Here is a 13,057-nt window from a genome sequence, read left to right as displayed (position 1 = left end):
TTATTTTGGCGGTTTTCGGCAGGAGTAATGTTGAGAACGCGTAACAAATGAGTAACAAATGAGGATAGCGATCCTTGAAACAGCATCCCAAGCGCCACAGATTAAGCTTAAACGACTGAAAAATCAAATATCTGTGATTTTCGGTAGGTAAATGAAAAATCGGTAGTTTTGGGGCGGTCATCTGTGAATCGGTAGGCATATATAAAAAATCGGTAGGAATACAGATAAATCGGTATTTCTGGTCACTCTGCCCGTGCCTGCCTCTCCGTGTCGCTGTCATTATTTTCTTGTGCCGTTCGGAATTTCTGTGCGTTTTGAAAACGTTGATGTTTTGTGTATGTGTGGTGCTGTGGTGCCAACCAAATCGGGACCGGAAAAGGGTCACATTCCTTCTCCCGGCTGGACGGGGTGCTTCCTTTGTGTGCGAGCCTTAGAGCAGAGTTTGTTGGTGTAGCGTGTGTGCTGGTCGCCAGGAACAGCCAGCCAGCCAGAGAGTGGTGCGGCACAACCGCATCAGAAGTGAAAGACACGGCCGCTCTGTTTGTGTGAGTGTGTGGCTGTGTGCATATATTTCTTGATTGTGAAAAATAACACAAAAGTGGAGTGAAAAGAAAAGTGCGAACACCTTTCGTGGTCGTCCCATCATCATTGGCAAGGAAGGTGACATTGCGGTGGTTGACACTCCGCTCCAAGAAGCTCCCTACTCGCTTCCCCAGTCCCCAGCGCGTAGGGGGGGTGTGGGTGAGTGGTTTTTCCCCGTGGCTCCACAAAATCGATCGGCCCGCAAACACCCGGTAAGTTGCCTTGCTTCGACTTATCAAATGGTACCGCAAGTAGCAGCAGCAGCAGCAGCAGCAGCAGCAGCCAACCCGTCATCCCCTTCCTAGTGTAGGAAAACAAACAGGGTGAAGGCGGTGGCGGTAACTGTGACAGCAAGCGGGGTAACATTGGGAAAAACCCAACCATCCCCAATTCCAACCCCCTGCTGAGGCTGCAAATCACACAAACACACACACACACACACGCGCACACTCTCTGCCCTCTTCCGTTTCGGCACACACCTCCTCCGCCTGTGATGTTGTTTACTTCGCGCGGAGCGATTGCGAAATTTGAATAATCTTCTTCCAGCCAAGGGAGGGGGGGGGACGAAGAAAACGAAAGGAAACAGAAAATCACATTCGTCCTCCTCCCCTTCAAACTGATAAGATACTGACCACCGTCCAGTAGGCAAGACGACCGTGGGGGGGAGGGGAATAAGCATAAGGGTAAGCTGCTGCATTTCCGACCGCTTCATTAGCGGGTGATATTGATTATCTGTCAATCCCGACCGGGACTCGCTCTCTCTCTCTCCCTCACACACTCACTCTCTTTTTTTCTTGCATGTTGCAACACAAGAAGGGCCTGCTACCGTGACCGAAATGTTGTTTTATTTCCACGGCCAAAGTAAACACACACGCACTTAGATAGCGCAGTAGGCTACCTACCACCAATTCATCCACTGTCATCGATACGGTATGATATTGTGTGTATCTGTGTGTACCTTGACTAATCGCATCGAGAACCGGAAACGGAAATTTTATCTCTATCGAGCCCCGGGATCCGTCAACGGAACGGCGGGCCATCGATCTAACGATGCGCGAAGTAATTCCAGGTTCCGATCGATAACGTGGTGAGGAAAGTGAAGCATTGGACCATTCCATGAAGTACTTTAAACCCTTTCTAAAATGAACCATAATGAATGTAAGGCCCCATTTCTTGACTGCAAATCATGTCTTGTTGGCGTAATTGAATCCCGGATGCTTTTGAGGATGGCACCCCCGACTGTCAGCGCCTTCCTCTTCGCACAAGCCTTCGCCTTCCTCTTCGCACAAGCCTTCGCCTTATCGGTATGCAAAAGTGGCTCCGTTTAATTGTGGATTTTTATGCCTTCTTTTCCACTGTCGCTTAATATTCCAAGCGCGTCCAGCTAAGCTGCCATTTCGCACACCGGAATCTCGGGTGCATTTCTTTCGTGGTAAGAAAAGCGGGGTACGTGTGCAAATCCCCTACCCTCTGGCTGCTGGCTTGAGTAGGTCGCAAGATTAACTTTTCCCACCCACACATCGGGCACACCCCGGTCAACAATCCCAAAAGTGCAGTTTTATGGTGATAAATGATGGCTTCCCTTTCAAGCACACCGACATCGACCCACGAGGGCAGGCCTTCGATGGCGGTGGCCGCCAGGTCAGCGCAAAGTTGCCCCCGAACGACGAAGTCCCGTTCGATAATAGCCGCTTCAATCTTCGTCCCTTTCTGGGCGAAACAAAAAAGAAAACTAGACGAAAGAAGGTGCTATTCGGGAGTGATTATCCTCACCGTTCGCCGTCATCGTCATGATGGTGATGAAACGGTCCCCGAAGTGTGACGTCGTGTGTGCTTTATCTGTGTTCTCTCCATTTCACTCTCTCTTTCCCTCTCTCAACACACCGTACCGTAGCAGAGAAAGGACGTCTCTGCACAGGGTGATCCGTCTGCCGTCTCACAACGCGAAAGCTTTACCGGTTTTCACAGGAAAATGGATTTCCACATGGTTCCTTTGCTTCGGGTCGCCGTTACTCGTTTTTCCCTATAAAACACACACACACGAACAAAATGGTAATAAAGCTTTAAGTGTGTGTGCGTGTGCATGCCACTACAGCAAAAAGGGCTTTCAGGCGTGGTTACGAGCGCAGAACCTTCTATTGATCTGCTGCCGCTGGAAAATCGTTCGGAAAAGTGTGCTCGAAGGGAAAAACGAAGCCAGCACACTAACACCACCGTACTGCCAGCGTCCTGCACCAACCAATACAGTGATGTGGAACAAACTTACCAATACACACACGTACACAGGATAAAACTGTGTGAGGATGGTAGTGGTGGCCACACATCTGTGCTAAAGGGACACACGGGGGAAAACACGGGCAGTGTGGAACGATTTTTATGTGGAAAAGCTGAAAATAAATGTGTGTCCTTGTCGTTTTGTGTGACACACATACAAACACACACACACACACGCGAGTGCGTCTTTCAAGTAAATGGGCGATATCGATGGTCTAGAACGGTAGTAAAAGTTTATGATGGGATGTCTTGTTTTTTTTTCTCTTTCTTTCGCCTCTCGAATTGCTGCACATTTTTCAGCCGATTTTATTGGGGAGAAATTGTTAATGATGTTGGAATTATTTCTTTTTGTGCTTACTGTATGATACTTAAGTGTAGTAATCGGTTTATTTTATTTTTAGGAGAACATTTAGGCCGAGAAAATTGCAAAAAAGAATGGAAAATGTATGAAGAATCTAGACACCAGGTTTCGCCAGTGTGTATCCTTTCGCACACAATTTTCCCTGTACCGACACTTTTCCTGCAGGCTGCGGCAACTGACACCGCTATCGAAGCCTTGGCCCGCACCACTACAAGCGCACAGAGCGCCGCCAGTATGAAAATCGCACGGCATGGCTATAGCCACCAATTTTCCGAACACTCAACCATCAAAAGCATCGTGCATCGTTTGCGGCTGTATGCGTGTGTGTGCGAGTGTGTGTGTGTTGTGTTGCGGTGTGGATGCGCGCTGGAACGAGGATTTCAGATTTCCACTCGGAGGGTTGTTTTTTTTTGGTTCCACCACCGAGCACGAACAGCAGCATTCCGGTACAGTTCGGTACCATTCCGCTTCTCTCTACAAACGCGCGCGCCCGCTCTCTAAGGGCCAATCTTTTGATCATCATTTTGAGATTCAACGCGCGTTTGTCACCGCGCGCGTATCTTTACTTTGCTGCCCGAAGGATGCTTGCCTGCCCGGCCTTCCCCTCTTAGAGCGCTTGGCTTTGATTGAACCGCTGGAGCGCGGTATCGGCTGCTCACCCAACCCCCGGGGGGGGGGGGGGGGGGGGGTATGTCGAGTAGGGCAGGGAGCAGGAAGCAGCACGCTTTCTTGGCGTGTTTGGTGTGTGCACGGAAAAGGAAAAGGGTCTCCGAAGGGAAAATCGATTTCGGTCGGACGCTCTTGCTGTTGCGTTTGACGTCATAGCAAACAGAATGGAACGGCTCGAGCGCGTTTTTTCGGCTGCCGCTTTTCGGGAGTAGCCGCGTGGAAAGCGTCATCGGCAGGAGCAGCAGCAGCAGCGGCTTGCATGAAAGCCCGCATTTTGCCGACATTCCAGACACACGCACGTACACTCGCAATCGTCACACGTGCCTGCTGCATTGGATCGTGTAAGGGCTCTTCAGAGGGCAACTGCTGGACTACCTTCGTCCTTAGGACGTTTTTTTTTCTCTCTCGACAGTAAATATCATGCTTTATTGTCGATAATTCCTTTACCCTGTAAAAGAGAACTTATTGTTGTGCAAATTAAATTACTAAACAGTAATTAATTCACCGAGCACTCCCCGGAGGACAGCTGACAGGCGCTTGCATCAATATTGATTCGCAGTAAATGAAAACCTATCAATGTTACGAGGCCACCCTGCCGTATCCGGAACGAAAAATGCAGGGGAAAAAATGGCACAGAAACTGGAACCCTTTGTTCGCTGCCGATCCTTTAGCGCAAAACGCTGCCACACGGGTTGCACCGGAAATGCAACAAGGTTAGGAAAAGAAAGGCGGTCAGTGTATCAAATATCTATTCGCTCTTTTTCCACCCACTTTTTACTGTTTGAATCCCGTTGAAGCTACCTGGAGGGAAGGTGGAAGGCGCTGCAATCAACATGCACCTGTTCGCCAACCACAAGCACGGGTTTTTCTTTGCCAGCATCCTTCAAATTGTCACTTGAACGTGCACTGTCGTGTTTCCTTCGCCTTTACAACGAGGAAGAAATGCTCCGTTTTAATGCACCCGCAACTCCTGCAGGAAGGTGTTGTCTCCTGCTCGAAATGTAAATGACGAATCGGCGAGAAGGAAATCCATTGTCTGTACCGTGAAACGAGTGGAAAATGGAGCTGCTGAAGCAACGTTAACAGTTGTACAAACAAAACGGAACGACACGCCGCACGTGTCAATGAGGACTGGAAGCGTCCCCGGTGTGTGTATGTGTGTTACAGTACCATTCTGGGCTGCCTAATTATGCCATTCGCATAAACCGCAGAGGAAGAAAAAAGCCTTAACGCTCACCACACATAACATGGAACAGGGGGAGCCAGCAGATGGTCCTAGTGCGACAACACACACTGGACGAAAACACATTTTGCACACGGAAGTGCAGTGCAGGTGCTTTATGCAAACGTGCAAACGGGCTGCGGCAGACCCTCTCTCTCTTCCCTCCCTTGTTTGTGGTGAACCGAAATGGGGACGAAATAAAAAAGGCAGTCAATGAAAGAAGTACAAGAAACGATACCTTAGAAGATGTGTATCCACCTAAAGGGACGTGCTTGCTTGCTTTGCTGCGTTTAAAAGTAAGCGCTACACACATTTATTTAGCAATGAGTGACAGCATTTAATAATAAGCTTTTAGTTTCCCTTGTATTGTAGATTGGCCATCAAAACCAGGTTGAAAGAGTTAAAACAGACGGAATCGGAATCTTTTCTTTTGCTTGGGAAAGAGAGATGCCGCTTTTATGTAAGACGCCCAGCCTTGTCAGCATTGCCGTTACAAAGGAAGTGGGAATCTCCTGTTCCGGGTTTCCTCCAACTCAACGATACCACCAACAGGCATTGCTCTCTCTCTCTGTCTCTCTCTCTATCTCTCATATTCGGGTGGGTTCGTCGCTTGCCGTAGGAAAAGAAGCGCTTGGCAAAGGACGCATAACATCCTGCATGAAGGAATGGCAAAGCAAAGCATAAAAGTAAGGGGATGGAGAATATTTTATGGAGCCGGTGGGTGCTGATGTTGCTTCCCTCAGGCGACATCGCGTGTGTAAGTGTGTGTGTGTGTGTGTGTGTGTGTGTGTGTGTATTTTTGCTATTCCCTGTCCTCGGAAAAGGAAGTGTGAATATGTGCGGTAAGGGGATAGGAAGAGGCAAAAAAAAATCTATACCCTTCTCACCGTCTTTGCAAATCCCTGGGTACTCTTTTTTCCCCCAAAGTAGCAGGATGTAACACCCATACTGCCGCGATTCCCTCTCCCCCCCTTCAACCCGGTGTATGGCTTCGAACATAAGACGACCGAAAATGCCGGTCTCCCTTTTTTTGATGCTGCTCACCCCGTACACACACACACACACACACACACACACACACACACACACACACACACACACACACACACACACACACACACACACACACACACACACACACACACAAATACTTCCACAGGAAACCTTTGTGCACGTTCCCGCACCGGTGTTGGTGTGCCCTCTCCGATGGTCTGGTGCGTATGTCCTGCGAGCACAGGTGCGCTTGCGCATGAACTTCCCTATGGGAAACACATCCACACAGAGGCAAGCGACGAACACGCACACACATTCGGTGCCATATGGTTTTTCCAATCGAGAAAGCCCCGTACAAACACACACACACACACACACACACACACACACACACACACACACACACACACACACACACACACACACACACACACCAGTGTAACCTAAAAGGTCGGCCCTTTTGCTTCCCTGCAGCTGCCGTGCTAGTAGTAGTGGTGTGTCGGTAGCTTCGTGCTGTTTTCCCGAGCTTTCCCGAGTCGCCCGAAAAGTCTCGCCGCGCTTTGCGGACAACGCTCTACCACACTTGAGTAGTAGCAGAGTGCCGCCGACGACGAGGACGACGCTTTTCGACGGGTTGGTCGTCAGTCGTGAGTGAGTCGTTGCCGCCGGTCGTTGCGTTTTTCTGCGCGAGCCTCAGCCTTCGGTGCGAATCGCAAAGGGACGAGCGGTACACGCAGTGTGTGTATGTGTTTGCGTTCGCACGCGTACTCTGTGCCGCCGTGTGGCGTGCGCTCCAGCCCAAAAGGTTTGTGTGTGTGTGTTTAGTTGTGTGTGTGTGTGTGTAATATAGATGCAGAAAATCAGAGAGAGATAGTGGAAAATCGCGTGTTACACAGCTATCCTTTAGAGTCGGTGAATTTTTACTTTCCAATCGTTTCCTTTGATTGGCGATGAATTGTGCAAGGACTAGATCTATTCTGCGTTCCATCATCACACAGTAATAGAAAGCAAGGAAGAACATTCCTGTGCAGTTGCATTCCGCTCTGGCGGAAGAAAGCTTGCAACGGACGTCCCTGAGCGGTCGATTCGATCAGTTTATGTAACCAATCACATATGCTGACCTACTGACACTTTTCTGACTGCAACGCGGTGTACGCGTTGCTGTGTGCTAGCCAATGGTCTCCGGCTCTGTATGCAGCAGCTCGTGTCCAAATAGTTTCCATTACAAGTGGCAAACATGTCAAGCCTCCTTGCTGTAGGACACAAGCGGAGGATCCACTAATTTAGCGGACGTGTTTAAGGGCTCCCTCTATGTGTCTTCGTAAGCCGTATGACCGAAGTGCTGCACCGCTTTTTTGACACATGTCACCCACATCGCTCGCTCTGTCTTATTGCACAATGTTGTGGCTGTGTTGTGTAAAATAATATGTCCAATTTAGCCACGTCTTTCACTAATGTATTCTGTTTCTTTTTCTCATCTTTTCTTTTATTTTTAGGATCTGCGTTGAACCGTCTCTCCTGTTGATGCGTTCGGCCCGTTCCACTTGCTGCGGCTACCCGAGCGGCGGTGGTAGTGTTTGCGACACAACACCACTCGACTAACACTTGAAAGGGTTGTGTGTGTATGTGTGTTAGTGTGTGCCGAACCGTCTCTAGTCAGGTGTCCGGTGTTCCGGTAAGCAGGAGGACCCAACAGCATTTTGCGTGTACCGTGTCGGTCGTTATCCTTAGCCCTATTGCACACACACGACGGCTCGTTCGTGGCAGAAACGGACGAACTTACAGACACACAGCTTACACACACGCGAAACTTAAACGATTCTTCGTGACTGAGAAGTAAAAGTTTGTTATGCTGTTTTAGGGAGGATTGTGGTAATAGCAGTGTGTTTGTGTGGAAGGATAATAGCAGGCGGAAAAAAACCTTGTCTGAATTGATTTAACGATACGGCGCAATCGTAGGCGGTGGGTGACTCGTCTTTGCAAAAGAAATTGCAACAAGAAAGTGTTTTGTATACGTGTGTGTGTATATACACCGGTTGTTATATAGTGTGTGTTTGTGTGTGTGTGTGTGTGTGTGTGTGAGGGAAAATAAAGGAATAAAACAAATCACGGTCCCCCCATCCCGCCGTGGTGTGGAAAACGGGTCCCAGTGGTGTTGGTGGTGGTGGAGACTGTGTGATAGATTTGTGTTTCCGGCACTGCCGCTACTTCCTGTGTTGGTGGTTGTTGTTCGCACTTCAAGGCAAAGCACTTCCCATACGTGTGGTGCTATTTTTGGAACAAATCCTGAATTGAGCTAACTAACGAAGGGAGAAACGTTTTGCGCTGTCAAACCACCAGCTACTACTGCGAGCGAGCGAAGGATCCGGAAGCCGTTCCAGGTAAGTAGAGGCAGAAGAAAGTAGAAGAATAATGGAAACAAATGGTTAATTAATTCTTAGTAAAGATTTGGGGGGAAAAGAGCGTCATGCAAAGAGGTCCGGCGGTAAAGCCGCCTCGTGTTTTAATTCACAGCGTAGCTTGTTCCCTTATCAGGACCGTAACTGGTTGTAGCTAATGACTGTTTTTTTTCCTGACCCGACGGTACACTAAGTAAGGTTAAGGTTTCGTTTATTAAATCAATTAAGAGCATCCCAACGGGTTTTAACGCACTTTATCGCGTGTTTATGAAATGTTCAGACGTGATGCGATTGTTTGATTTGTCTTGGTAGCAAACAATGAATTCTATGCGTACTTTGACATTTTGCATTTTATTTTATTTCCTAGAACCATTGGAGCCATAAATAATATTAGAAGACGTTCAAGAAATATGTTAAAAGACGAAGCAAATTTCACAAAAAAAGCTTTCAAAGTCTAAACAACTGTAGGCGTAGCCACAAAGGCAAACTTTCCGTTTTCGCATCCCCCAAAAAAAACGCAACGATTCCTGTGAATCATGCATAAATGTAAACCAAACCCACACATGCAGCGGCCGGCGGCAGCAAAAAGGTACCATTTTCTTGCAATCTTAGCGATAAGACGACAGTACCGAAAGCCTCCCCACCATCATAAACGGCAAGGATGGCTGCCCTATAAAACAAAGCAAAAAGTTCAACCACACTAGGCATAGGGGCGAACGCCAACGGCAATGGTAGGAAGTAAAAACACACAAAAACCTCAAAGAGCACGCGAGCGTGAAATGTGCTCCCCGGCGCATCATCCGGGGTGTGTTTGTGTCGCGTAAAGTTTTGCGCAAAGGTTTCGCCGCTCCCTCATGGGACCCTGCCTTGCCATGGTCCCCCCGTGGAGAAGCCGTCGGCAAAGGATCCTTCTTCCCTACTATTGGCCCACCACCGGAATAAAAAAAAAGAAACGCACATTACTTCGGGCTGGGTTTGGATAATTTTCCAAAAGGTGTACCCAAGACGGTTCGTTTCGGCCCGAGCTGTTAGTGAGCATTACTTTCGGAACCGTAGCCGTTGGTTGAGTTTTTCTTATCCTTGCTTGTTTCCATCGTCCCCGACCAAATAACAAAAAAAAAATGTTGTAATGTGGTTACAGTTGCGTGCACGCGGTTGGGGGTACTTACTTTCTGGCGGCAAAAAGACATCCGCGGCAAAACCACCGAGTATGATATCTGGTCGTAATTTTCTGCATATTTAAACAAATTGGAATTAAGCGCACACAGAGCCAAGAAGTGAGAATCGCAAACGATGCGCACGTGTGCTGAGGGGTATTACTGCACTGTTTTTTTTCTGTGAACTGAGAACTGAGAAGCTTTTTCTCATTTGGTGTGGTGTCCTGGTCTTGTGGCTGTGTCGCCCTCAAGGATCGCCAAACCCAAAACCATGCGCGACGCTGACGAGGGACCAGCAAAAACGTGACGAGCCAATTTAGTCCCACGTCGGCATAAGTAAAAATCGTAATCTAATCCGTTTTTACCATTACCGCGTGGAGATGTTATGCGGAACCGTATGCGCAAATGTAGCTCCGGCTCTGGGTAGTATAAAGTGTCCTGGACGCGGTCGGTTGCCACTTATTTCTGGCGAAAAAGGCGCCCGTTGGCGTTAGCGCGTGTCGAAGCCATGGGAGGGAGTAATTAAAATCAGATTGAAACTCGCTGATTAGACCATAATTGCCGTGTCTGTTCCGCTTAGCGAGCCAATTATCGGGGGTTCCAGCCATTCTGTGCAGTGCGCCCAAGAAATTGTGCGGATGGGGATGATTTGCGAAAGAGACTGCGTTGGCAGGGAGCGATTAATCTAGCTACTTAAAATGATATAGTTCGCTTGAACCGCTCAAGGGTTCGCCGTTGAGGATGGAATGGGCGGGTTTCCTAATTTGCAAGCTACTGAGAAGTAAAATCTTTCTATTTTGGGATTGAAAAAGAGCATGCTAATATCATCTAGGAATTTTAGCTATTAAGCTTGAAATGTGTTGCAAAAAAGCATACATTGAGGCGTTTTCCTCAGTATGCTGCGAAATGCGCCTAAAGTTATGCAATCTACATTGCAAATTGCCTCAAACTATGGCCATTTTCATTGCAGTACTATCTTTTTACAGTTTTGAATGCCCTAAATGGAAATAAAAAAAAAACAGTGATATCATAAAAATTAATTATGTCCCTACCTTTGTGCGGACGAAAAATCCCAACCAAGCAACCATACCGTAACGTAATTAGGCTTGTCCTTTTTCTAAAACACTATTTTATCGCGATAATTAAACGGCAAACTGTGTGGACGGATTTGCTACCTTTTTTTTTGCTGCTTTATTGCCGCCAGTCGCAATAGATTATGGTCCGGGCTGTGGGATTTTCTATGTTATTATGACTATTGCTAGATTCATCCGTCACACAGTCTTCCCGCTCCAAAATGTGGCGTGACGGAATGAAGGCATAAAAACATGGATTCGCATGTTTGATAAGACTCCATGACTTCCCGTTGGTTCGCTCTCTCTCTCTCCCTCGCTCCCTTGCTCACCGTTATGGGCTATCTCATTAACTTGCTTGCCGTAATTGCCAGCCGGGGGTAGAACCAGCCGAGGCCGTGATTAATTAATATACCGACAATTCGACAGAGCCGTGCGCGCCATTACCATTCCTAAAAGAGAAGCTTTTTGCCGTCAAAAAATATGTAGCTACATTTATCACAAAGCAGCGCTTCCCTTCAAGAAGGATGGTTAGTGCGCCAGCAAACGTTTCGGAATAGGACGCGCTTAACGCCGCCAAACAGATTCTTTCTTTCGGTGCTGTTTTTTTCGAACACGCGCACGAACGGAGTAGGACTAAAGATATGAAAATAAATTGTCAGAATGATGATATTCGGTTAAGAAAGGGCGGTGTGTTTGGAAGAGAGAAAGGTAAGTGGAGACGCAAATGAGAGTTACTAAAAATAGCTCGCGCAGGAAAGCGACATGATTTGAATCGTTATCTGCAAATATTTCTATGCTCCATAAAAAAAAACCTTCGATCCTAGAGAAATTCAAACTGGCTGATGGAATCGTTTGCCCTTTTTTTTGTCTGTTCGCAAATTTTCCAGCATAAGTTTTGTCCGTGTAGAAGTCCCGGAACTTTCGTAACGCATTTACACCCAAAAGGAGCCGAAGCCGAGTGTCTGTTACGAGGCGTGTCGGTATCGACGGTGTCACGAGAAGTTTATGATGGGTTCCTCCTATCTCCCCCCCCCCCCACCCCGTGCCAAACACCTTCGGAATCTCTTCTTGGCAGTCCTAACACGCGCGCGCTCGGCTGTGCTAGCGAGAAGTGCTGTATATCCTTTTTGGCTTTTTGTCAACGTCCCTTGTCTTTTCCCTACGCCTCGCAGCACCGGCGGCAACCCTTGATGGTAGGCCGATTTTCTTAAGCGAGGAAAAGTTATGGGGGAGAGGGAGCCATTTTATAGCAGGAGGGTCCCTTAATGGCTACGGGAATCCGTAGCGCGCCCACCCTTTCGCCCGTCGCCGTCTGGCTGTTGGTGGAGTTTTCGGTTCTTGCCGGGAGTCGATAGAATTTGTATTGCGCATGTCATGTTTGTGCGAATGGCAATGATTCGGCTGTTTTTTGGGGGGATGGGGCGAAGGTTTTGGCCGCTCCCGGAGGTTGCTTCTTCTATGGCCGGGCATGTAGCGACCGTTTATTTTCCCCGATAGCGGCGGCGCCACTCACAAACACGGAGAATATGGTGTGCAATGTTTGAGACGAAAACGCAAAAAACAAGAGCAACACGCACAAAACAAGACGAGGAAACAGGCAAATTAATTTCATTTCATTGAAAAACAACGGAAAAATAAAAAAAAGGATGGTGCATTTCCGTTTTAAGCTTGAAGCACCACCGCGGGCTACGGTGGCTGGTGGTTAATTCCTTTGGGGAATGCGTTTTTATGGCCTTCTTTTTATTACAAGCCTCAGGATAAGGGAAAAGGAAGCAGGAAAACGAGAAAAAAACTCTCGAACACTTTGAAACAAAACTAACAAATTCGCTTTTCGATTCATTTCACACCAACTGTTTATGCTGAATGAATTAAAGCAGAATATTGATCCAAAATCTTTGCAATTGGACCTTCATTCTATATGAAAATTCAAATCAGCTACTCACACTGAGTGAACTACAGGGCTTTCAAGTCACTTTTGAATGTGCACATCATTATTCACCGGCTGCAAGATGTTTTTCAACAGTTGTCAAATGGTGTATTCGTATCATAATAACATGTTAATTCTTCCACATGATTTTCAAAACACAACAAAAAACTGTCAAACTCTATCCAGCTTGAGACGTGTTGAAAACCATGTGTAAGAACTGCAATTTTATGATGATGCAAATACACCGATTGACAGCTGTTGAAAAACATCTTTGAGCTGGTTATTAATGATTTCACATAATGTGGAGGTGCACATTCAAAAGTGACCAGGAAAACCCTGTAAATGTGATTTAACGGTCTATACAGTTGCTGCTCCAAATTCTCGACAAAAGAACGCATCT

At 47.4% G+C, this 13,057-nt stretch overlaps 1 protein-coding gene across 3 annotated transcripts in view; it reads left to right on the top strand.

Annotated features, from left to right (window-relative positions):
* The first annotated feature begins 262 nt into the window (after positions 1–262).
* LOC121596779 (stress-activated protein kinase JNK) overlaps positions 263–13,057 on the top strand; it is a 59,248-nt gene continuing 46,453 nt past the window's right edge. For 2 of the 3 annotated variants that reach the window (XM_041922004.1, XM_041922002.1), the window contains exons 1-2: positions 263–794; positions 7,598–8,482. The gene's annotated coding sequence lies outside the window, so the exon portion shown is untranslated. Of the gene's footprint in view, positions 795–6,679; positions 6,907–7,597; positions 8,483–13,057 lie in introns of those variants that run through there. The other variant, XM_041922003.1, reaches the window with a different exon arrangement.

The sequence above is a fragment of the Anopheles merus genome, chromosome 3R (assembly GCF_017562075.2).
Source record: "Anopheles merus strain MAF chromosome 3R, AmerM5.1, whole genome shotgun sequence".
Lineage (NCBI taxonomy): Eukaryota > Metazoa > Arthropoda > Insecta > Diptera > Culicidae > Anopheles > Anopheles merus.
This window is presented reverse-complemented; position numbering and strand designations above follow the sequence as displayed.